General features: G+C 46.1%; 1 long non-coding RNA gene across 1 annotated transcript in view; it reads left to right on the top strand.

Moving 5' to 3' along the window:
• Positions 1–24,732, top strand: part of LOC112554436 — an 80,970-nt gene extending 56,238 nt beyond the window's left edge. The window contains exons 3-4 of the long non-coding RNA XR_003097236.1: positions 10,744–10,841; positions 24,709–24,732. This is a non-coding gene — a long non-coding RNA (uncharacterized LOC112554436). The remainder of the gene's footprint in view (positions 1–10,743; positions 10,842–24,708) is intronic.
• The last annotated feature ends 364 nt before the right edge of the window (positions 24,733–25,096 follow it).

The following is a 25,096-nucleotide window of genomic DNA, read 5'->3' as shown; positions in this document are numbered from 1 at the left end:
CTGACACCAAGTGACACCAAGTATATCTGCTGCACCACCTCTGACACCACCTGACACCACGTATATCTACTACACCACCTCTGACACCACCTGACACCACGTGTGTCTGCTACACCACCTCTGACACCACCTCTGCCTGCTGCATAACAAGTATTAAGCGTCACATTCTCAAGGGAGGCAACTGGGAAGTTAAGACCACAAGGGCCAAGGTAATGAAAGGAAATAACTTTTATCAAATGTCCTTAACACTGTATTGGTGTGCTCTGATCCTGTCACAATAATAAAATATTTAACTCGGACAACAATAATTCCCGTCTTCCTCATTCTGTGGCATATTGTCAAGGGGGCTAACTGCGTAGTTTGATGGCCACAGCTGGCCCCACGGCTGTGACTGTCAACCAACTTTGCTGTCACAAAGAATTCTGGACACACGCTTGCTGCTAGGAAACTGTGGGTTTTCTGTAAACCACCAAAACTTGTGTTTAGAACAGAAAACTTCGCCACACATCGCGAGATGAAGAATGTCCTGTAACCGTTAATTTGCCACAGCGAGCTTCTGCCTTCCTCTTGGGATCCATCACGTGACGCGCACTGCACACCTTCACAAAGCGGGAATATTTTAAAATAAATAAAATAAACATTTTTTTTCTCTTCAAGCTATTCTGAGAATGAGAATGTACTGGAGAAGGAAACATGTTTTGCTGAAGAGACATCTTCGTAATGACACGTCTCTTCAATGACATTTGTGATGAAGTTGCCAATCGTACTTATCCTCCCACTCTCACCCAACGGGTGTTCGATCGCGAGGCGTGGACACACACAGGTGGGCACACAGATCCATCCCACCTAGCAGCAACTCTTTCATTCTACCTTCCTTTGCAAACGATGCCGTGGAGTTCTTGTAGGTGGCGCACTCGCAGGCCCCGAGTAACACATTGCCGCTCATCAACCACGTCATTAAGATGGCAGCAAAGCAGGGGGAGATAATGCCTAGATGATGAGATAAGGATGAAATTTTAATGCGGGGACAAGACTGGTGACCAGTTGTGGCGACTAAATGAAGTGACCGCTGAGTAAGTTTCTAACATCAGAGATGTACTTCCACTTTCATGCCTGGGAAACTCTGAATGCTTTGTCAGCTGCTGAACCGGAACACCCGACATGTCATGCACCATGTGTGTGGACGCAGTGGTCCATGTCAAGTGAGCATTACAGTGATGAGCCAAGCCTGTCATTCTAATACCTTTGATCACTGGTGTGAGCATCGTTAGATGTGTAGAGAGGGTGCTGGAGCCTATTGTATACACAACATGTTGGTATAACCGTGTTTTCTCAGCAAGTGGAGGCCAGATGGACAAGAGAAACACTGAAGACATATGTCACCTCACACCTAGTCTTCTAGACATTAGTTTAGGATTATTTTCTGATGTTCCTTTCCTTCTGCGAAGTTATATTACATTAAAATAATACATAGTCTTCACTTTGCACATGTGTATATTGTCGTTTCTATTTCATTTGCTCTAAATGCACCTAAGGTAAAAAAGAAACCATTGCAACCATTGCAACCCTTGTCTTGCTTTGACTTGCAGCTTAGAAAGACTTTTATTTTCCTAAGACTATTCTGAGTACAGAATCTTTCCGCTCTGGTTTTAAACTTTCATTGATAGTTGTAACTGGGTGGCAATCAACATCCTACTGTCCTTTGTCAGACAGAATTTCTCAAAGCAAGTCTATAATTGACAGTCAATAGCAAACGCAAACCCCAAACATAAAACTACCTCCCAAAATAAACCAAATTAATTAAAGATAAAAACACAAATAATGACGTGCCTACTCAAAGGCTTACAACCTCGGCAACTGTTGTTCTCTAATGCGATGCACTCAGTCAACCCTCGGTTGGAATAAAAAGCCGGTCTTCATCAACAAGACGCTCCTCTGTCAACGGTAGCGATGATGAGAAGAAAACATTAATTGTTACAATCCATGCTTTGATATTCGAACCATGATACCCACCAAATTAGATTTATAAAACCTGTGCAATATTTTCAGGATATCACTGTGTTTTATATCCTGATCGCCCTGAGTTCTTTGGATAGAAAGGCTGCACAACATGCAGTCTGGAAACTGGACCTTTGTAACCCAGAGTACACCAAGCTCTGTATGTAAGCTACCTCACGGTATTGCACTTGTCATCTCGGGTACACAGTACCCCTATGCCTCTCTTCTTTCCCATACTCAACTTTCCTTGTCTCCGTACCTCAGTGGTAGACGACCTCACAAGCACGTGATGTTCTGCAAGCACGTGATGTTCTGTTACTTTAGCAATAACAATAACAATAACAACAACTTTATTAGTCCCTGTGGGCAATTTAAAGTCCGAGTGCAAAGTAGAGACAGAGAGAGGGAAATGGGGGGCAAGCTGACATATGGGTGCACTAACCCTCCCCCGACTGCCACTCGTCTCTGTTATCACTGTACTTCTGTGTGCTACCCCAACTGTCCTTTTGCACGACTGTGCACGTCCCCCCTTACTGCACACGTGCATTGTAGAACCTCCCCCCCCCCACTGGCTATCAGACGATAAGGTGAGCCACCAAAATAGCGCCTACAGAGCAACTAACTGAATATTTACGAGTGTAAACAGATTTGTGACGCTGGCGAGAGCGAGGGAGGGAAGCAGTGACACTGAGAGGAGAAAACGTGTGTGTGTGTGTGTTCGTGTCCGCTCCTGTGATATAACTTCTGATGGAGATGAATCTGGAATAGAGGAAAATGCGTCATGATATTTTAGCACACGTGTGGCGATGACAGTCTCCATGTATGCGTTCTACAGACAGCTTTAAGTCGTTCGCTTGCCTGCATTACCATGTCTGTCTGTCTGTCTGTCTGTCTGTCTGTCTGTCTGACTGCCTGCCTGCCTGCCTGCCTGCCTGCCTGCCTGCCTGCCTGCCTGTCTGTCTGTCTGCCTGCCTGCCTGTCTGCCTGCCCGCCTTTCTGTCTGTCTGTCTGTCTGTCTGTCTGTCCTACCTCTGTTTACCTCAGTCTAAATTCACATCCAAGGCATTTACACTTGTCGGCGGCCCTCAAAGCTTCCCTGGAGTAAAGGCGACCTTCTCGATTCCAGTGATTGGATTATATGTCAACAGTCAGCGTTCGTCTTGCGAAGACTGTTCTCGAAAGCTGATCTCAACCAGCAAGCCAGGCCAAGAGAAAGAAACTCTGCCGCCGTCGGTTTCTTCGGTAGTTTTCATCGCAATTGTCGTCGACATCGCATTTCAACCCCGCCCACGACAGCACTCTCCCCCCTCGTCACCATCACCTGCTACCCCACCTTGTGTGTTTTTGCAGCAAAACTAGTGTTCGTCTGCGTGCTTTCTTCTTTCAGGTCGCTCAATAAAGTTGCCGCTGCCTCCTCAGTGGCGATGCTAACTGCTGTCAGTAGGAGAACTACTTTTTCTCCTGTCTTAATCTGCGTCTGTACAGAAGTGTGGAGCAGCGGGCTTAATCACAGACGTGAACTTTGCGAACGTTTGCATCACACGCTGAAATATGACAAAAAGAAACCTGAAACGGACTGCCTTTACTTATTACAGTTTGGCATTTCTGTCTCAATCGTAGAATCTATTGACTTTGTCAGCTCCTATATTGCATCAGCAAAACATTCAGCCAGATGCTATTTAGGAAAACACTTTTTATTGCATTCTTTCTTTCCTGCTTTCTTGCACGTCTACCTGTTTGTCTATCTACTGCCAACCCGCAATGGCTGCTAAACATTATAAGCACTTTCTTCTTCGGCGAGGCCAACAATTGTACCTCGAGGTCTGTTTTCTTATGACAAAAATTGGGGAGGGGAATATTTTTAGATTCTATTGCTAAATATTGATGTTACAATGCAATCGTTCATGAACGGTGTCCACCTCTCTGTTGCCTCTTCCAACAAGCTTGCTCTTACGACGAGCCTGTCCTGCTTTTGTCGGCAACTCACCTGTAGGGTGGTACAGACTGGGAAGGCAAGACTAGCTGACAATTCACCCAGTGATCATACACACGAGCTAGCGTACCCAGCGGTACCCGGGGTCTCAGGCGGAGAAACTCGAGAGCTGGTGTCGGAGCTGTAGTAGCGGCCCCTTGCTCGCAACACGGAGGAGAGCATCTGATGCCCGGGTTTCCCAGAAAGTCGCGTGATGGCGCGTACCTAGGCGGCGGATGAAAGGGGCTGATGTCGACAGTTTTAGCGGCCAAACATTTGCCTTCATCGATTGCCACGTGACATTATGTACGGAGACTGCAGTTCCCGAGTTACGTACAGACACCGGGTCTGCAGTTCCCGAGTTACGTACAGACGGCGAGCGTGGCTCTCTCCCGCGTTACGTTGGTCGAGGCTGCAGTCCTGTGGACAGCAGCGATAAGCAGATGTTGTGATGGAGGAGCGAGGGGCAGAATAGGAGAGTTGTCGAAATTTTCTGGCCCGTTCATATTGATAGAACTTATCGCACTGGGTGGGAGAGAGAGAAAGGGAGAAGAAAGTCTGATATCGGAAAAAACTTTGTCTCGAGTTGTGTTATTTCCCTTTATTCCTCCGCACACCTTTTACAACACACTACAACGTCGTCCTGGCCGCTGATCTACGATGAAACAGGCCTCTGTTGCTGTAGGTGTGTACTGACCATCATTGCAATCATCTTCATTCAAAGACCACAACAGCAATATTTTCTTTTGGTTAAAAGCAAACTTTCCTCTGCGGTTAATGGTATTATTTCTAAACGAAAAATAAACTCATTCACTCATTCCTTCTTCCGTCCTATCCTGTACGAAGATGATTATTACCTATAGTTCTACGTACAAACGATGTTACATTCATGGCACCTGACCCGAGTGGCGAGCACACACTCACAAACGCACGCACGCACGTACACTCACAAATGTGCGCTCGTCCTCTTCTCTGACGTTAAGCAATTTAGTAATGGAATAGTTACTTTCTCTCTCTCTCAGGAGCTCCACAACACTAGGTGACAATTTTCGCCTTCATTAACCTTTTCTATCCTCCTCTGTCTCGGCTTGAGCAAATGCTGTTGGCAGTTGTGCCCAGTGAACCATTCTGGCCTCGCGCTTTTGTCGTTTTAACAGCAACCGTGCTTTGTTCTGCGGCACTCGCTGCACGTGTCTATCTGTACAGTTGTACACCCCCCTCTGGAATATCTAGCTGAATATCTACTCCCCCAGCTGGGGGCGGGGGACTCAGGCGCGCAGCCCTGGAGACAGAAGTGAAAAGTTGAAGTTGTTTGGCTGGAGATGATAGCATCCAGAAACATTTATCGATCACTCACTTGACACCCGAGAAGATGCGGGGGTACTGGCGCGTGCCCACCCCGGCTGTTAGCGGCAGCCAGTGATAAAAATACAACAAAAAGTCTCCTGGCGGAATGTCGTCTGAACAGCTAGCGTCAGCACTCTCATCGCCACGTGACGTGCAGCGTGGACCAATCAGCGATGGCGACACAGCCGTCTCCCCCACCTTACTCTCAAAGAAAAACTCGCTAACTTGCGGACTTCCGCCAGCACAGTGTTTTGCTTTTTAAAAATTCAAAGCCTTTCTTCTATAAACAATAAATTTCAACCTTTTTATGAATCCATTGTGGGTTTCGGAGAGGGGGATGGAGCCTGGGTGGGAGGGTGGGTCACGCGTTTGCTCGTCACATTCTCTAAACTTACTTAGAAGAAGCTGAGACATTTACCACGAATTTACCACTCGTTCCTTGCATGTTGAAGAGATCTCACAGCTTCATTAGAAATGTGGGATTAGTTCTACGCCATGCCAACACAGACACACAGGCAACGGACAGCCCCAAGACAGGGACCTCCTGGTGTAGGAGGAGGTGGTGCATGTACCAACTGTACCTTCTGCAACAGAGACTGGATCCTACAAGTGAACACCATATGCGATGGCATGGATTCAGGATTCATATTCAGGCCGTGAAGACACGGGTAGCACGGGTGGCCATCTTGTAATCAATGCCAGTCACTGCGGTGAGCTTCGTGAGGGAAGGAATGTACTAAGGCTTGCTTCTCGCCTTCGGAAGACAACATTATTTTTAGCCCTTTGAAGTTTGTCCAGTAAGTGGTTAGGGAGATCGGCAAGCAAGGAATTGCTGTAATCTCGCCGGGATAACACAAAAACAGACACGAGCTTCTCTAGTCGCACAAAGCGGCGAGATGGGTGTATGCCACTGAGCCTGCAAAGCTCAAGGAACATGGACACAACTCACAGGCTGCACACTCACAGACTTACAGACTTACAGACTTACAGACTTACAGACTGCAGTGATCTAGGATACAACAGAGGATGATGCGTCGATGATAACACTAACATTCATAGAAAAGAGAGACGATGGCCCCAGACAAAGTACAAGTAGTAGAGGATGACAAACATTTCATTTGCAGAGGTCATTGAAACAACTCACCTTGTCGCACATTCATTTCTAGTTTATTTATAGTGATAACAAAAAATATTGCTGAATGTTAAAATAACCTTAGCTGTCGCATCCCGTTCTTGTTGACTATTAGCTGACTTTGCTGATTCACAAGCTCGGCAAACAAACAGTCCTGCAATATTAAAGTCGCTCGCTGCATCTCATATATCGTCATGTCCTCAAGTGCCGCCCGCTCGTGAATAGTGGCGCCCTCATCTTTGTTAATGAGGTGTGTGACAGAAATAAGGAAACAGTCGGGTAGTCATCATGGGCGATCAATCGAAGGACCTTTCCAGACACATCACTTGGGTGAGAGGACCAGGCTGCACAACAGCAACCACAGACTGGCGGCGCAGGACACCAGATGTGCTCGTCGTAAATCGTCGCGATCAAGATGTGAGGGCAAACATGGAAACTGAAAATGAGCCACTCACATCAGCATTTGCCTCAGGTGCGTGAGTGTCCTTCAACGTTGAGGTAGTTTATCGTTGAGGGCAGCGAGCAGTGGGACGAGGGCAACTCACGATCCGCGGATATTTCTGGGTGGAACGTCTCCTCCTGCAGCCTCTCCGCATCCCAGTATAGCTTATGTGACATTGAGTAGCGAACGCTGGCAGATTAATGAGTCTGCTCGTCACGACTCTTTCTGGCGTTGCTGAGTCAGCTTAGTCATACGACGACCGAACTATATTTCCAAAGAGGCAATGTCTGGCGTTAAAGTACTAAGGACCTGATGCTGTCAGGCATGGTAAGGACTTGTCACTACGTGCCACGTGCAGGACGTTTTCCTCCTTCAGTCTGCTGCTGTCATACCAGGTCCTCAGATTAACACCCCATAATTACTCAGAGGGAAAATGGTGGGGATGACTACCCACCCTGGGTTATCCACCTACCCACATGGCATCGGTAGCCGAGGATTTGATGGCAAAGCCCTCCTAGTCAGGGAATAGTTTACCGACAGACTGCCCCACGACCTCGGCCTGGCCTTGTGATGAAGTCCTTTCTTGCTGAATGTCGCAGACCTCCACAGGCTGCACTAGCTCGCCCCGGGGTAGCTTCAGTTTGTAGCGGCCTCAGACTCTACAGCAATCAAGTAACTACCCATTGATTGTCTTCTCAGTATTCACTACACTTACAGTCACATTCTGTCCTTTGAATGTCACGAGTAGTTTTAACTCCTGGCTCTTTGATCGCCATTTTTTCGGCGGCTTGGTAATTTGAAAGAAATGTGCTTCCCCGTGTATCGGAGTCGACTATTTCTAACCCTAAACACGCTTACTTTAGACATCGGGTAGACAGCAGTGAACTGTGACCGTGTCATTGTGTCCTGGTGAGGTCAGAGGGTTTATAGACTTCAGGCTATGGGACAGCCACAGACCCTCCGTCATCAACACCCGCACAACGACGTCCTTTGTACTATTCTGAGCATTTCTAATTTACTTGCTGAGTGCTGTGAAGGTGTTGAGTTATTTCTAGACATGTTGCATAATCTCTTCACGCACGCTGTGCATCTGCAGCAGTAGATAATAGCTTTTCTTTCTGTGGTGCTAGCCTTGACGTTGACACGTGTGTCAGGGGTGGTTACTCCAGTCGCCTTAGGCTCACCGGAAGGACGCCAGGTTCTCTCCCCTGCTTGCGATCTGCTGCAACTTTTGCTCGCTCATTACGAAGATTGCCACAGGGAGCCTACACCCAGTGGAAGATACCTCCCTGATGACTACAAAATATGTGGCGTGTCCTAGTGATAAGGACATGTTCTCCTTCACTTAAAAAATGATGGAAGTGCGCTGTCACTCTCTTCATCGAGTTCAACGTAGGTCACGTTCTGATCTCTTTTGTGTTCTGATGAAAAGTCGTTATTGTCTCCTCCATTTACTGACGGAAATTAATTGCTTAGAAAGTTGCGACTGTCCTCGTGAAATGTGAAATATAATTGTTGGAAACATGCGTTAGGACAGTTCACTCAGCCAAGCAGCATGGTCACGTGTCACGTGACAGCTCGCGAGCGTCGATCAGCATTAGATCTAGCACGGTTGGTTAGATCTGACACACCCGTGGAAAGAAACTTCTCGACTTCTCACTAAAGACATCTCGACTTCTCACTAAACACATCTCGACTTCTCACTAAACATATCAGACATTACTGCTCAAATCAACAGTGAACAAAGCAGACAGACGATGAACTGTCCACGTCTAAGGCGCACGGTCCATCACAGCCATCAGAAGGTTGAGGTCACACTCTGTGACCTTAGCTGTCAACCAGAGCAACACCTGTAACCCCGAGGTTTGCTTCACCTGCAGCATTCCCCCAGTCCCATTAACCCCTCTGTTGCCATGGTTGTGGCTGTGCACAAGGGTGGGGCCTCTGGATGATCAGCCGACTTCAGGCTCTACACTTATTTCTGATTATTTGACACCACAAACATTTCCTATCGATAACTAACCCCAGGGTTACGATGACTGCTTCATGAATGCGGCGCATTCTGGCACTTTGATGACATTTGAAGCTTTCGGTGAAAAAAAAAATAACCAAACTAAAGGGATATCATCAATGAGCAGACAACTGGCGCCGTGTTTTTTCTAACACTTACGTTGCGTCCCTTGGATCGCAGACTGATAGTGAAAGAGAGAAGAACGAGCATCAGAGGTAGTGTCACTGTGACACTCACACTTAAACGTTCATCACACCAGTTACAACAGGAACTGTCCCTCACCATCTCTCTCTAAGTAGTCTTTTCCATTTTTTACTTTCTTTCCCCAACTCTCTTATCCTCCGTGTCTTACTGCTGCTGTAACCATGAACACCATCGCGATAAATATTGTCACAAGCATGGTTTTGTATACAAGTAAACAGTTTTCTTCTAGACTGTGTTACACTTCTGTTTTGTCACCATCCTGCAATTTCCCACTGTCTTGTACTGTGTCACTATCCTACACCACGTCACTATCCTACACTGTCCGACTATCCTGCACTGTCTCACTATCCTGCACTGTGTCATTACCTGGACTGTGTGACTATCCTGCACTGCGTCACTATCCTACACCACGTCACTATCCTACACCACGTCACTATCCTGACTGTGTCTCAGTTAACAAAGAAAGCGTCTGCTCGTCTGTCCTACTCTTTCAAACTGAAAAACCATTTTGAGGCAAATGTCATTTGTAGCGACTGAAATATTGAAGACAAGTTCGCCCCTCGCCTTGTGGAAGCAATTGAGTTTTGCAATATTTTCATGAAACTTCTGGGCAGTAATGCAAGATGTCGCAATATTCTTTACGGATATTTGCTCAAATCCCATTTTTCTCTTGGGGACAAAGTCCTACGTGAACTATTTTTATCTGCAAAACACTGCTGTGCAAATAGGCATCACAAGTTGTCTGCTTGTTGACTCCTTCACTCGCCGCCTTCTGCTCGCTCGGACAGTTCGCCATCAACCGAGCCGGCGATGGAGGGAAGGGAGAGTAGCGGGACATACATCGTGACAGTGAGGCACAAAGATGTTAGTGTAAACACACACACATATCTCTGTGTAAACAAACACGCACATACACACAAACAGTGATGTACATTCACTCTACGTATAGCTTATATAAGTATCAGTATGTACTCGCACACTCAGCATCCCACGCCATCACACACAGGTACGCGTGTGTAACTACGTCACGTGCACAGCAGTTATCGCCACACGAGTCACATCTCGCGCTTCGCTTGGTTGATTGCAGCTCACGACTGGATGTCTGTAGCCGTGTCCTCCATTTTCCCAAACTCTGTCAGGTTATTGACTTCTTCCTGTCTTCCATGTCTTCTTTCTTTCCGTCTTCTCCCTGTGCTCTTGTCCTCGCTTATCCCCTCCCCAACTAGTTTTTCCCGTCATACAAACTAATTAGTGTAGTTTGATCTTCCCATGGGGATTAAGTGGAAGTGTGTGAAAATCTTTGTCGATAATATTCAGTCTTGAATAGACTGGGTCATGTAATGTGAGGTGCGGTGGAGGGTAAGGAGGCTGGGCGGGGGATGCTACCGGGAATTGAAAATGTCTACAGTCTTTGTCTGAGCTGAGTTTTTCCTGACAATTCAAATGTTGCTGTTGTTGTTTTTTTTTTATTTTATTTTATTTTTCTGTGACAAAACTGCATGCACAAAGGACAACAATAATAGCTAGCTTTTACACTAAATGTATTAAATACACTAACTATACTAACTGCATGAGACATGCTCAGGACCGTGGCTGTGACTGTCGTTGTTGACGTGTCGCTGATGTACGTGTTGCAGCTACTGCTGTCTCTACTGACCTTGGTGACCAAAGGCCGGGTGGAAAGACGCGAGAGTCCGCGCAGCAAAGTCCTGAGGGCGATCCTCCTCCAACAAACGTGAGTACAGTTCACTGTTACTGTCAATGCCCAACTGTAACCCCTCCCCAAACTTGTCTAAAATGTTGTTGTTGCACTGAGAACTCTCAGCATCCTCCATGACTTAAAAGATTTGCACCTGGATGTGACGTCACCTGCTTTTGAATAAGCCAGGACCACCGTCCAGCTTGTATTGTACCTCACCTTGAAGTCACTCTGATTACAGAGTTCAAAAACACGAAGAGAATAATTTTTCTGGATATGTTTTTTGAAAATACTGGCTGAATTAGGTAGTTGTCCTCATATTTAAGTAGAATGCCTTTCAGTAGTGTTACCCAGAATGCTGCATGAAGTGGAGAAGAGGAAGTTGAGCGTGTGATGACGAGACACTACACCTGACAATCCAATGCTAAGATGCCAAGTTGAGAGAAACATTTGGACACATTAAAATCCTAAGCCCCGCTTTATAAGCAAACGGGTGTTACTATGAGCCGGGCACAGAGTCATCATCATCATCATCATCATCATCATCATCATCATCATCTAAAATATAAAGAAGCTCTCAAAGATTTTGAAGAGGAACAGAACGGGTGATGACAAGGTGAAAGCAAAAGACAAAAGATGTTTTAAAGATCGTCTCTTCCTCCCTGTCTCCCTCCCGTCCCGTTCGGCCCTGATGTCCACCTCAGCTTGCATTTGACTGTTACCTGCAGGTTACCTGTGGGTGTGTATGTACGCTATATCTCATATATCTTTGTGTTTGAATTGTTAAACACTCCCCCCCCCCACCTTTTTTTCACGTGTGTAGAACTGCGCGATAAAGTTCTTGCTGTTGAGATTCGTTTTACAATGATGATTATAATAGAGTATATTATTATTATGGAGTATTATTATTAATACTACACGTGCAGCCAACATCCTCGTGAGCATCCTTATCATGTTAGCTTGTCACGCCTCCCAACTACTATCCGTGTTAGCTGATGAGTTTCGTTTGACATTATTTGTCTTTTTTTACCTACCCAGCTACTTGTACCACCTAACCTGACCAGCGTGGCTGAAAGGCGTTATTTCAGACCCTTTTGTGAAGGGGGGAGGGGTCAGTGTCGGGCTCGCAGATGTCAGCAAGAACTCCAGTCTCAGCATCAGAAGAGCCGAGTCCCCTCCCTGTGCTAGAGACGGGAGGTCAGCGCTATTAGAGATTTTTGCTTGAGAGAAAGTAAGCAGGGAAGTGGCGGCGAGGATCTTGCTTCCTATGGCAGATTATTCTTACAAGGGCCGTGCGGCAGAAGAACAAGTGTCAAGTTCTAGTTTTAACCTTTCAGGTGCGCCTTTGCGCATGCCTGCATGCACTTTGAATATGTCAGCTGATGTAAGGAGTGACATTTGAAAAGCTTTGAAAAGCCTCCTCAATGGCTGGTGCCCCACGCCGGAGCTCGGCGCCACATTCGGGCTCCCCCTGCTGACACGTGACCCGAATCGTGCCTGGCCGAGTTCTGCAGACGCGCGAGGGATATGGGTAACGGCCCTTGCTGTGACGTCATCCGTCTCGGCGACGGTGTATTTCTGAAACCATCTTTGTTTCTCGTGTCACATCGCGAGAGCTTGTCTCGCTTTCGCGCTGACGTGACTTTTTAAGATATTTAAATAAAAAGGTTTTTGTTTTGTTTTTTTTTGTCTCGCGGGTGTAAAAGGGGTAATTAGCTCAAACTACGTCATGTCATTTGAGTAGGTCGTTGGCGGATCTGCTTGAAGCTGGCGTTGAAACGGTGACCAAAGGTCTCGAGTCGGTGTGACGTTTTGCCAAGCTGACAATAGCACGTGCAGCGCGTGCACGTGGCGCACATTGAGTTATTGTCCAGTCGACAGTGCCGAGCACGTGGTCATGATGAGTACACTGACTTATTGTCCAATCAACAGTCTCATGCCGAGCACGTGGTCATGATAAGTACGTTAACAGTCCCATGCCACGGTCGTCACCAGACACCATTCCACAGTTGCCTCAGCAGGGTGCTCGGGTACCAACTGTCAAACCAGCATCAGCTAGACCAGGGGTGGGCAATTAATTTTCCCAAGGGGCCGCATGAGAAACTGGGATGGTTTTAGAGGGCCGGACTAATATAGTTAACTCAGTTTTACCCAATACTGTGTATATTGTATATATACTATCTCTTCGCCAGCGGGCGGGCCGGTCACAGACAGTAGGCGGGCCGGATCCGGCCCGCGGGCCGGCCTTTGCCCAGGTCTGAGCTAGACAGTGGGTACAGGGTGGGTGAGAAGTAGTACGTCAAAATAAAACTTTCGTTTTCTCCCTTTTGGACACACGCCTCTTCCATAGACACGTAGCCTCCTGGATTGTATGTCTGTGTGTGTCGAAGGAGGGATCTTCATGCGACACCCCCAGCCCCACCCAGATCCATTCAACCGCACCCCACTTATCATTTCATCTTGATTTTCATTTTGCCGAACGTCCTTTCAGAGGATGCCGTGGTCGCTTCGGCTGACTCCCTCTGTCTGCTGATCCTGCCCTAGATCCGCTCATGACAGGAAGTCAAAGGTCATATCGGGGAGATGTCCGAGAGAGAATCGAACTATAAACCTTCATTTCCTGGATATCGATCCTCGACTTTGGTGTTTTGTGAGCCGCAGGTCGTGTGAAATGACCATCTTAACCGTAGGTCGTTGTCAAGCTGTTGATGACACTACGACAGCAAACCATGTGGACAGAGTTCATGCAGTGTAATATCCTGACACATCATGCTTCATAATACGATGTGTTATTATGTAATGTGAATGTAACACAGGATAATGTAGCTCAGTGACGTCTACTGTCAAGAGATGTAGTGCAGTATAGGGTAACTCAGTGCAGTGCAATGTCACGAAATGTAATGCAGCGTGAGTATAATATAAATATAATTTAGTGTTATTTAAGGATTTCAAGTGTTGTCAAATCATAGTACAATTACCATTTTTTGCGAGACAGATATAAATAATTTGTGGTGCCAGACGTGTAGCTTAGACCATGACACCCGGAATGAATGTTGATTGGGCCTCTCTGGACCTCCATCCGCCTGGCGCACAGACCTGTTATCAGCCAGAAGCATGTCCCAAGAAATGTAATCCGGCAGCACGTGACTTTCTCGGCACCGCGGGAAGGAACGAGATCTTGTGCGCACGGCACACGGCTTCTGCACACGGCGCTGAGAGAACACCTCGTCAAACATGAAGCATGATTGTAGAAGTGGAGCTCGAGTTTTCTGCCTCCAAAGCAAATTTGTGTTTCCCTCTGGCCAAACGGTTTTCACGGAAATTTAACTTCGCATTAAACATCCCTTTGCTGCAGAAAATAGTTTAGCTTTTCGGGTTTGTTTTATGTTTACATATTTTGGGCCTTAATTGACAATGGATTGAATATGATAACAGAGGATTGCCAGAATCGTTCAATACGAGGCAGGTCGGAGCAGCAGTAAAAGAAAACAATTACAATGGATTCTGGAATAAAACATTTCAACACATGAACCGCTTAAAATGGAGATGCCTAGGACAGTCGACCTCCCTCTCTCCTTTCTTGCTATATATGACTTTACTATCGCGGCCAGACAACTCTCTTCTCTCACTTCTATTTTTGCGAAGACAACTCAGCCCTTTCTATGCAACCATGCAAGAGGAGTTTGCTGAAATATTTACGACGTTGAAAATAACTTAGTGTTGGCTTTTCGTGAATGCCTGTAGTTTGGATAACCTTTCGAGATTTTCAGCTGCCGCACAACCTTTCAGGAGAGGAAATGTAGATGCCATAATGTCCTCCCGACAAGCTCCCTACGACGATGCCGGCTCGTGTTTGCGAGGGCTGTGTGGGCGGTGCCTGGAGGGCAGGGCGAAAGCGAGACTTTATCTTCTCAAGCGACGGGCGTCATGCTTCAAAGAAATCTCGTCTTTCCTCTCTTTATGTGTTTTACCGAGAGCGCAGGCCCTTGACTACGTGGCTGTCGGGTTCTTTAATGAAAATTGGAACCTGTTTCAAGAAGTTTCGTGTTTACTGAAAGGAGTTAAAACTGCTCTTGGTGCAGGAGGAGAGAAGGGCGTCAGCTGGGGGCGCTGCGGTCGGCTCATGCCCTTTACTCCGCCATGTCCACTCGTGCCCGCAGTCTGCCATGACATTTGTCAGCACTTCGTGGATTAGATTACTGGGCCTTTTATGCTGCTTTCTTCGCTCAATTTTCGCTGAACAATCGCAGAGTTCTCTTTTGATCTTTGCTGAAGAGTTGAAGATTTCGGGAAGGTATTTGGAGTCTTTTCTGGAGAGTTGTGAGTAAAGATGCAAGTAAACTCTCAGGTCCGCATGTTCACAAGAGCAGCGCTACATCTACCACCATTCATCAGAGATGTCAGCTACCAAGAAGCTTGCTTATCATGCCATGAACAGTGATGCTCAGAATGCTTTTAACAGTGAGATTCTGAAAGACGGGGTAACCCCTCTCTCTTCTCTGACAGTCGTTAGTCAAGGGAGGAGGCCAGGCAGTGGTTTATGGCTCCAGGCCGAGTTGTGAAAACTCTCCGACTAAAGAATTTTATTGTTTTATTTTTCGAAAAACTTCAGAACTTTATAAATGCGGTCTCACGGAAAGCAACAATATTTCACAGAGATGCCGAGTTTTTGGTAAGAGCTGTCTGAGAATGGCTCCAGCATTGGCACAAAGCGCATCAAGCTGCTCGGTGTTCAGCCTACAAAGCCTGGTGCAACTTGAAGGAAATCTTTCATCATGCAAAATGTAATAAGCAGTAACATTGGAGACAGCACGTTCTTCCAACGCCCAACACCAGAGCTCATTGCACAGACACCATTGTCGTGGCTAGGGGTGCACTGTGCCAAGTGTCGCCATTGTGCCCACCCGGTGACACTTGTGACAGTAACTACTGCTTCCTGAAGTGGCACCTCCGTACTGCAGCTGCTCAGTGCTCCAACATTTCGGTCCTCGACCAGAAGTTGTCGAACATGTGTTTTTGATGCTCGACCATTGTGCTCGACACTCGACCATCGACCTGCATGAGACGTCACGCCTACCCGTGACGCGTTTGGGTGAAACAAAGGAGAAACGTCACCGTACGTGTCATTGCTTACACATCTGTCCTGGCGCTGGTCGCCAATGATTGGGTTTTATGTACACAGACAGACAGACAGACAGACAGACAGACAGACAGACAGACAGACAGACCACAGGGGCATCACTGCACCCTAAAACCGTTCTAGTGAAGAAAAAAAAGAGTAAGAACAAATAAATTTTAAAAAGAAGGTATTGGAAGTTACGAGAGTGGCAAAGGTGTATCTAATTTAGCTACTAGTATGGCTGAAACATAAAGAGGCCATTAAAACATAGTGAAATAAAATATAGTGAAAGTGAAAGTGGCAAAAGCTATCACTAAGGTCCAAGTTAAAGTTTATAATTATAAATTTATAGCGCAGTAATAATTTTTTTTTCAAGTTTTTATTTTCTCCACCAATAATGTATCTTATAATATGAAACACAAAACATTACACAAAAGTTGCTTTGTATCAGAAATTCACAGGCAAATATTGACCTATAAATGTTGTAATTAAAAAAAGAAAAAAAAAGGGTACTGCAAAAATGTGTTTAGGACTGAACAATGTGCATCTATACAGCATTCAAAAAGAAGGGTGTGCATGCACACACAAAAGAGCATAGACAGAGACTGAGAAACATGCAAAAGGAGTAGACTGTACTAAACTTTTCAGCAGCCCACAGACATAAGCACTCCCGTTTGAAGTATCAACTGACCAGTAGGAGAGATTAAATGTTTCACCAAGAAAGCAAAATGCCAATACTGTCCAATAACATACGGCAACCACATGATTACAAGTGACAAAATTTGGGCAGTACTCATAGGTTTCATTCACAATTTGACCATTTCCCAAACTCAGAAAATATCCACATAAAAATATTCACACAAGAAAAACTCTGGAAATGACATATTAAATGACCCATCATAGTTAACACCAAAAATAACTTAAACAAAATGTCAGTCACTGAAACTTTGACATGAAATCCTTATTTTCATTCCAAAAGTTTGCATATGTAGCATCAGTTTTCAATAAAACCTGTTTGATACAAACCTGTCTTTGTACCAAAGCGGCATCATCAAATGTTAGAAATAATACAAGCAACTGGTGGGTGCCGGAACCAGTTAGTGTGTTTAGAGTATTTCTGATGGGAAAAGTGCTCGGCACGTGCACTGATAGACTGTCTACAAGTCTACAGAACGTGGCCGAGGGGTGAGTTGCTGCTGTACAGTGGCTACATCACCATGTAGGTACACACACGGTTTTGCTAAATGTCATGAAATAATGACAGGAAAGCTAAACAAAGCAGTAAACAGAGATCGTTTTCACAATTGAAAATTGTCAATAATTGTAAAAAAAATCTTTGCTTATCCAAATTTGAAGCGTTTCTAATTAGAAACATTGCGAAACATATATGTGCAAGTTTTAATTATGTAAGCAAGCGTGTTTGCGTGCCACTGCCGCTTTGCCTTTGAGAGAGAGGGAGCCTTTGTTGTGTATTTCTGTGGAAACCAAAGGTGCAGGTACACGGTCTGACATCAAAGATGCCGTTGGCCACAGCAGGTCAGGTGTTTATGGGTGGAGGCTGGGAGATAACAATGTCCTCTCTCGCCCCTGTCTTTGCCTTCAGGCTACAACAGTGAGCTGTGTTCAAGAACTTGTTGTCAAGTTGAGGCGAATTAGATGAGAGTAGATAACTTACTGCAGCGAGGGTGGACAGGAGACAGCAAGGAAAGCTAGAGCCAGAAGTTACAGCAAAACTCAGCAAATTAGTTGCCAAAAAGTCACATGTTCTCTGCAGCAATCAGTCGCCTCTAATTAGGGCTTATCATCATCATCATCAACAACAACAACAACAACAACAACGTGTTTTCCTGTCCTTTCCTTGAAAACGTGTTGTCATCTGGTAATATGCTACTGTTGCTGGGGAGGTTGTGACAGGTTGTCTTATCTGAGACAGGTCATGAAGGGTCATGTCTCTCTGTCATCCATCCTTGTCTGATACTTTCTCTGTTGGTCACTTTTATACTAGTCGGATAATATTTACCCGTGTGTGTTACACGGGAACATGTGGAAAAACCTGTATTATTCACCATCACAGTCTCTACATCCTCTACATCCGCATCCTCTATTCCCCCACACTTTCTTTATATAGACATCTCTTTAAGAGATCAGAGGAAACCTTTATCACCAGGTGTAAATCGTCACCAAACACAACATGAAAACACCTTCCATTTAATTAAAATTTCTTTATTCTGCTGTTTACATTTCCTGAAAACAGCTTTTTATAAAAGGTGATGAAGGAGTTATCTCGTGAAAATACTTTTTGTGAATGACATCAGGTATACCTGTCTAATTAAAAGGCTTCTAATGATGTGAACCTTTGTCCTGCCATCTTCCTGCTGTTTACTTTACCTTCACATGGTAACATTTTTATAGTTTTAGAAATTAATAAACACCTGTCAGAGGTATTGGCCAGTCGTATTTCTACTTTACAGCTGTCAATGTGCATTAAGATGAACATCATCATGAACAGCAATGTGTGGACTTCATGTAATTGTTTTAAAATATCCATAACAACATATGTGATCTCTGTCAGACTTGGTCCCAGTGTTGTGGAGCAGTGCGAGTACTTCCAGTCGCTGTCGTGGATGTTGTTGTGGTCTGACCAGCTTACACCAGGCACAAACAGATGGGTGGGCAGCTAATGGCCGGGTGGCACGGAAAGCAAACATTGTTTCCTTTCAGCTGGAGAGAGAAAAACAGTTTGATGGTTAGCGCACACCTTCAACTCCACATTGCGACTTTTTAGTGTCTCTGTCAAAGACTTGTTTGGTCTGACAGCCACGTTCAGTAGGTAACCACAATAAATCTTACAGAGGAATAAAAAATATGTCCCTAGCAACAACAAAAATACTAAAATCTTTACTCTGTGACACGCTATTTCAGCCTCGTTCTCCATACATTTTCACCAAGTACCAATGAATGCCTCGTCTTTCACTTTCATCTGAACAATAAACCACATCTTGGAAAAACTTTTTTAATGTTTGATTGAACGAATAAAACGTGCGGAAGATCTAAAAATAGTTTATAAGCGATAGCGACATTATTTTAGTAATGTAATACAAGTGGTTAAGGGTTACATTTCATTGATTTAGTAGATCTTTGGTTTTATTATTAATATTGTAATCTTGTCATTGCTGATGATGAAGATTATTATTATTGATGATGATTGATGATGATGGACAGGTTGTCTATCCTACTTTCCACCCCTTTTTTGCCAAGTGCTTACTTTGATCCTCCCTTTCTGCGGTGTTCTTTTCGAGGTCCAGTGGAGGAAAGAGTCTTGAGAAACCACTCGGCATAGCAACGACAATTCGTTTTTCAAGAAGCCTGTAAGATCGAACAGGTTGTTAACACAGGGCAGACACTGGCGATAGACGACAGGAGGCAGTGAGGGTGGAATGGAGGTTGGAGGGCGGAGGTGGGAGGAAGCATGGTCGTGCTGAGATGCTATCATTCTGTGTGTGTGTGTGTGTGTGTGTTTCCACAGAGAGAAAGCGTCAGAAGGGAGACAACAATGGCCGGCATCATCCATGCAGCCTGGCGCTTCACCTGCCAGTCCTGAAAGGTCATGCCCCTTGTGACCCTTTCCAACCTTTGCAACCCATTTTTGGCGTGGGAATTTATGAGGAGGATAATATCATTTTCTGGCACCGTGTTGTCACTGGGGTCATCTTGTAATCGCGCTCGACTGCAGCTTTCTTGCACCACCCAGTGCGGGTGTGACACCAGCGAGTGTGACCTGAGGCCGGTGTTTCCCTTCTGTAGTGCACACTACTCATCAAACGCTTGCTATGACATCCAGTAGCAGGCAAAGGAAGCGAGAACAAATGCTTGCAACATATCCACACTGGTTTATTGTCCCTTTGTGCTCTACTCTTTGTTCTCCCAGAGACGGTTGACTAAATATTTTTACTTTCATTAAACACATTCTAGTCTCTGGAAGCTTCTGGTCGTCGTGTCTTGCACTTGTCCACCTCACAAAGGTTCAGCGCGCTGTCAGGCGCACTTACCGATATTCACTTCACTAATCCTGGCTCTTAATCCGTCTTCTTTGGCTGTCCTGGCCTGCTTCAACTTCCTGAAATGATATATAGTGAAGTTAAAGCTCATGCTGGAGAGAGTACGCATGCAAGCACACACACACACGTGCATGCATGCAGCCTATTTAAAGCTTTCACAGACAAACTAAATCCACGAAGGATTACCGAGCATTATGCCTGTCAATTATCACATTAAATAAATCTGGCTGCGTATTTTTATTACCCTCCGATAAGAGAAAGAGAGGGCGGTGACATCAAGAACAGTGATGGAAATAGAAGAAGATAGAAGAAGAAAAAAATGGAAAGAAAAGAGAAGAAAAGAGAGAGAGAAAATCTCCCCCTACGGGTGCGGATTCCCTCCAGACCGGGGTAATGAGTGAGGATAGTTCCCCGGAAGTGAGGTGGTGGGAGTCGTTAAGCCCATTATCTCAAGCAGTTTAGGAGAGGATTACTAGCAGGCAGATGACGAGGGCTGGTGCCGGAACTGCCACATGCCTGGACCACCGACTGGTACTGACAGGGGAGGCGAGCTGCCGGGAAATCCCAGTCCTCACCTTCCCTCTCGTTGCCAAGGAGACCCCGTGCAACGGGCGCGCCTCAGTCGCTGACGTTAACCGGCCAGCGCATGCAGTGACCACAATGACGTCATCTACTCTAAGCGTGTCGACGGAGTGCTATGACGTCAGTAAATCCATCCATGTGGCCTTGACCCGGTGGACAACCATTCTTATGCGCATGTTATTCCTCATGTGTGCGTCACCCACACCTGGCTGTTTGTGTGCGTGTGTGTGTGTGGGGGTGGGTGGGGGTTTGTGTGTGGGTGTGTGTGTGTGCGCGCGCGTGTGCGTATGTGTGTGTGAGTGCATTTGTGTGTGTGTGAGAGAGAGAGAGAGAACGAGAGAGCATGCGTGGGTGCGCGCGCTGCCGGCTGTGGGTAGACACGGACCACTGAGGTTGCCCTCTGTCCCCCGTGGGTCATAATGATTCACCCAGGCTCCGTCTGGTGATGCTCGGCACGGTCTGTGGCACTTTGTGCACTGCACGTGCACCCATGGGTGCAGACCTTTGCGTGTCCTTGAGTATGCATGGCCGGAGCACTGTGTGGTATCTTTGTTCTTGTATTATTTATCTCATACCCGTGACAGCGACACGGAAGAATAAAACGATAAAGCCGCAACTCTCCACGACCGCCATCATTAATCTTTCTCTTTGTAACTTTAACCTCTGGTGACACACCAGACAGCTTTCACATTGTCTCCCCCCGATACAGTAGAGGTGAACTTTGACCTTTGGCTGCCACTGATGACATTGTTGAGAAGGTTTTTGCCTTGTTTTTGTGCTGCTTGTTTGTTTGCTAGCTGAGAATGCATTTCGATGTTTTAGGAGGAGAGCTGTTTATTGATTGTGACGTTTGTGGAACCCTGTGGACGATTCCAGACACATGGAAACGAGAAGGTGCTTGTAAGGAAATGAAGACTACAAGACTCTCGTAGGCAGATGAACGTTGATGGCGAAATGAAGTGTGGCGACCGTCGTCAGTGCCTGCACCCGCTAAGACAGGTCATAGGTTAGGACCGTAGGTCAACCAGGTCAGTTCAAGGGACTGACATGACATGAGCTTTATCATGACACATCAGCAGCAAGTTTGTACTAAACTGTTTGCGACTTTCCCGACAAAAGACTTTACTAATACTGTGTTGCTGGAAATGCTGGCACACCCCGGGTAGGACTGCAACCAATTAAACAACCTTTAGTTTTTAGGTCAGACAAGCACAGTGGGGGATGGGGAGATGCGGGTGGCAGGAGGACAGTCTAGGCTGCCATGGGTAGGGGTAGGGTGTAAGTGTAACTTGAGTTGTGTGTAGTCAAGCGTGTCAGACAATAAGATCTGTACACATCCATTTGAATCTTCTTAGGTTCTGTGATTATCAGACCTACATACATACTTTTGAATTTTTTGGTAGGAAACAGTAGTACTATATTTTATACAGAGAAAATAATGATAATAACTGTATATACTGTTTAATCATAATCAACACAAAAGCGTGTTTCTGGCTTTGCAGTAGTCTGCTGTGATCTGCTGTTGTCAAAGAAAGCCCATCTAATGGCGGATCAGCATAGCGAGGTGATTAACACAATCAAACTAACAGAGAAGCACTAATGACATCTGGGAGAGACTACCACCACTCTCTGCCCATCCCACATCATTAGCATGTAGAGGTGCTGACCAGCCGACTTAAGCAGCAGGCGATGTCTTGAGATTCAATTTCCCGGGCCTTTGGGAGGGTCCGACATCTCTGAGGACTGCGTGGGAGGTAGGCACGACACTCTGGCCTTTCCCGCCTGACCCCTGGATCAGTTACACGAGAGGCAGCTGCGGGCAAGTCGCGATTGGGGAAATGAACAGCCTATCTCTGCAAGGCCGCTCAAGATTTGCGGGAAATTAGCCCTTTTCTGGCCACAGCGGACGCTTTTGTTGCAGGCTTGGGCCTTACTCCCCTTTGCAGACAATGACGCCCCCTGGCGTGATGGAGAGGCAAGGGCGCTCACTCTCACGGCACTTCATTCTGTTCACGTGCTCAATAAGCGCTTTGTTGTGTCGCCATAATTTGTTACATAATAGGGTGCTGGGTTTTGCTAAGCTGCCACAGCCCTGGATTACCTCGGGTGCGATGGGCAACAGAGGTTTGTACTTTCGGGTACATTCATCCGCTGCGCCTGCAAGAGGACGAGACTAATTAAACGGGTAGAGAGAGGGGGTACTGCTGCAAAGGCCAGATGGTCTCATAGCATCATAAGTCACGAGGATTTCATTCGTCTTTTGCGTTTACTTCGCCTTCTCTCGCCGGATAACCTGCGACGGGATGATTATTATTTTTTTTTAAAGTATTTTATGAATGGTGACGTGGAGAAACAGAGAGGAAAAGACCCAAGCAAACAGTTGTAGCGCATGCGCATTAAAAAGATACATCGGAAGTACAAACACACGTGATCCAGACGCAAAGACCACGAGCCTGGAGCAGCTCTGACAAGGAATTAATGGTTAGTGTACAGTCTACACTGTCTTCCACCACAAGTAAGGCTGTCTCTCCATCTGCTTTTGTACTTGCTCCAATTAGAGGAGAGAGCAAGAGGGTAACAAAAGAAAAAAAAAACCTTTCATCTTTCAAAGTGGAGTAGAAGGCTTGATTATGCAAGATATCTCTTTTATTTTTAATGTCACGCTTACTAATAAGCTAATGCAGCTAATTAGTGCAGCTAATAAGTTATAAGCCGAATAGTTTTAAGTCAGTAGCAACACCACTTATTCCTGCAACAATCATAACAAATTTTGAAAAAAATGTTTACTGACCACTCTTGATGATGATTCGTCAAACTCGAGTTTTGCTGGTTTGTCGTTGCTGACAGCATGGCAGGTTGACAGTATTGTCCTGTCATGTCTCCTGTCACTCATGTCATCACCTCAGTTGGTTGCTCACGGTGTGAGTCAGCGACTTCGTACAGCTGCCCCTCTGTTCATTTCTCCCACCCCACCTTCACCCCACCTTCCCCACACCCTCAACAACAGAGACCAGTCAAGGGACTAATGACTGACGTTGGTGATGACGAGAAGGTTGATGTTGATGTCCGCGCTGTGTTTTCGTATCCAAACCATCGGCGCTTTGAAGGAAAGAAACATTGATGGCGTGAACGGTTCAGTTTATATCTTCACTCGTCTTTCTGCCATTTTATGTCCAGTTCTATCTTCAGTTTTGTGCACACAGGCGCAAGTGCCTTAGAAAATCACTCATATGCAAGAGCTCGCAAGCTGACGGATCACGTGGGCAATGAGCGAGAGAGGGAGGGAGTGAGGGAGTGAGGAAGGTTGCATGCTGGAAGAAAGGGAGATTAATGAAAGAAGGAGTGTTGACATGGTGAACGTGCAAATGGTTCCATACTAGTGTACATATTTGACAGTATTTGGAGCAGTTAGTGCCGAGTTAGGCAAGATGCCTTTTGTGATTAACCGCCACAAGCCGACAAGAGGCGAGAGGTTGAACACGTCAGTTGTGACAGTGTTGGTTCTTCAAACATTGTCAGTATGTCAGTGGCTGATGTGATTTGCCAAATGTCTGGACATGACAGTCCTACAGTTGCTACATCTGTGAAAGTCTTGTCCTAACGGTCCCTGCTGTTGTATGTCTATTCCTCATCCTGTACACTTGACTCGTGACGTCGATAGGTCAATCTTTGATAAGGTCACCACCCCTAACCCCAATTCTATTTTTCGCGTATTTCCTATATCTGATTTATTTTTAGGAACCGATTGGATATCAATAATGCCTAAGTAAAATGTTTCTGTTACCGCCCCTCCCCCCAACAGTCAATCAAGCCACAACATATCACATTGTCGGGTGTCACACCTGGATGTCACATGCTGCTGGCGGCGAGATGCAAGACCGCGGTAGGACATTCCAAACACATTTTTTAAGGGAAGTCAAGACAGGTCTAAGGTCATCACGTGACACTACCAGCTGAACTGCTTTTCTGTCGCTTTAATTAATGTGACTTAAAGAAGCCCACTGACTGGGGTGCACCTGACATTCCAGCCACCCACGCACGCAGTCCACAGAACATTGTGCAGCCCACCCTCAGTCAGTGCTAGACAGACATGAAGGTGTTTACAAACTTGTGTCATTCTGATTTGTCTTTTCTTTCTTGACAGAAACTATGAGGTCATGTCCAAGAGAGAGGAGCCCAGCATGAACCTGCATGTGGAGTGCTGCCCCTCGGTGACGCGTCGCGTGCAGCCGTCAGGGGGCATATCACGTGACGGCACGTTGCTGGAGCTGTACCGTGACCGATCGACCGTGCAGCGACTTTTCCAGACCACGTGCCGCCCGGGTGTCCTCGACCGACCGTGCAGCCTGCTCGAACCTTCGATCCAGCCTTTCTCTCGCTGCGTGCAGAAGTACTCCTATGTCTACGCTTTTGTCAGGGACGTAAACGTGACAGGGCACTACCGCATGGACTACGTGAAAGTGCGCTCCGGCTGTTCGTGTGAAGTGGACTTTACCCTGAACTGAACGTTCAAGATTCACCGGCCTTCGCCT

This window comes from Pomacea canaliculata, linkage group LG13 (assembly GCF_003073045.1).
Source record: "Pomacea canaliculata isolate SZHN2017 linkage group LG13, ASM307304v1, whole genome shotgun sequence".
NCBI lineage: Eukaryota > Metazoa > Mollusca > Gastropoda > Architaenioglossa > Ampullariidae > Pomacea > Pomacea canaliculata.
This window is presented reverse-complemented; position numbering and strand designations above follow the sequence as displayed.